This window comes from Ipomoea triloba, chromosome 16, assembly GCF_003576645.1.
Source record: "Ipomoea triloba cultivar NCNSP0323 chromosome 16, ASM357664v1".
Classification (NCBI taxonomy): Eukaryota; Viridiplantae; Streptophyta; class Magnoliopsida; order Solanales; family Convolvulaceae; genus Ipomoea; species Ipomoea triloba.
This window is the reverse complement of record NC_044931.1, coordinates 16344925-16346386: the sequence shown is the minus strand read 5'-3', so window position 1 is coordinate 16346386 and position 1462 is coordinate 16344925. Positions and strand designations below refer to the sequence as shown.

General features: G+C 36.0%; 1 long non-coding RNA gene across 2 annotated transcripts; it reads right to left on the bottom strand.

Moving 5' to 3' along the window:
* Positions 1-155: 155 nt before the first annotated feature.
* On the bottom strand, positions 156-1189 carry LOC116007994. Of its 2 annotated transcripts, XR_004095403.1 has the most exons (4): positions 802-1189; positions 521-613; positions 349-419; positions 156-271 (listed from the first exon to the last, which is right to left on the bottom strand). It is a non-coding gene; the product is annotated as an uncharacterized LOC116007994 (long non-coding RNA). The 2 variants fall into 2 exon arrangements; XR_004095402.1 differs by lacking the exon at positions 802-1189 and having other exon boundaries at positions 521-680.
* Between the last annotated feature and the right edge of the window lie 273 nt (positions 1190-1462).

Genomic DNA, 1462 nt, shown 5'->3' with positions numbered 1-1462 from the left:
ATGTTGTCCATCTTCCTTTTTGCTTTTCTTTGTAATTTTTAATTCATATACTAAACATTGGGCATAATTTAAGCTTAATTACTCTTTTTAAAAAAAATAAAATAAAATAAAATTCGCTCACACTTAAGAAGCGGATAAAAGTTTGTTACCTCCAAACGACGCTGTATCCACCGCACACCTGGGGACCATGAGGCTCAACCCACGCGACTGAGACCTCTTCGAGAGAATCCACCCACACTGTGGAGAACTCTTCGAATTTCCTCTATTGCATCTGCAATAAAAAGGGAAGGAGAATTAAGAATACAGAAATTTGAACCTTTTGAAATAGGTGAAAAGGCGTGAACTTACAATTGCTGGCCGAGGAAAATAGAGGAAAGCGTAGGCTTGGAGAGCAGAGTTGCCGCCATGAGAATTCTCCTCTGCGATTGTAAGTGATTTTACCAGTAAAAACCCTAAATTCGAGTCAATTGAGAGAAAGAGAGAGAGAGAGAGAGAGAGAGAGATTGAGAGGATAGTATACCGTGTCTCCCCAAACGGGGCTTGGCGGTACCGGTAGGCGACTAGCCGAGAAGAGGATGAGAAGCAACGCTGCTAAGCTTTTGTTCCCTACTACCTACCAATGAAATGAGAATTGCTATATTATGCAGGGGTGTACACTGTACAGTGCGATTCCGTTGTCCCTTGTGTATTTACACTCATGCCCATAACATAACCATTTACCAACTCCCTCAACTTTTTTTTTAATACTATTGAGTATTGACCCTGTTACAATGTAAATGTGTAATATCTGTTCATACATACTTTCTCAATTTACTGAAGAAAACGCCTCCACTGGGGGTCGAACTTGTGACCTCTTACTTGGGAGGGTCACAGCTATGCCGCTTGACCACAAAGTTTTGGACAACTCCTTCAACTTATTCGTATTCCCTTTGATGCCCCATCCCAAAGTCCCTCGTGTTTTTTTCTTCTAATGACTCAAGGAAAGTTTTTAAGTTAATACTCAATTTAGTCATCGATTATAGTGATTTTTCATAATTTAATTTCAAAAGATTTTTTGTGCTTAATTATGTCCTTAACTTTGAAGGTTTTACCTAATTGAATTCTCGATTGTTAGAATCAATGACTAAATTGAGAAAATTCAGTATAGTCGATGATTAAATTTGGTAAAATTGCTATAGTCGAAAATTAACTTTAGGCCTTCTCATGACTTTTCCTATTTTTAGTAGGAATATTTTTGTCTCTTTATTTTTCTTTTGTTATTTTTCCTTCCATTGGTTTAATTAGTTACTAAAAATCTAAGGTTACCTAAAGTTCTAAATCAATTAAACTGAAAAATAACAAAAGAAAAATATTAAAAGACAAAAATGCCCTAACTAAAAAGGAAAGTAAGACAGGTAAAATGGGACAGAGGGGGTATTTTTTAGACAATTTTAGTCTTTCTCATGATTTTCCTATTTTAGTA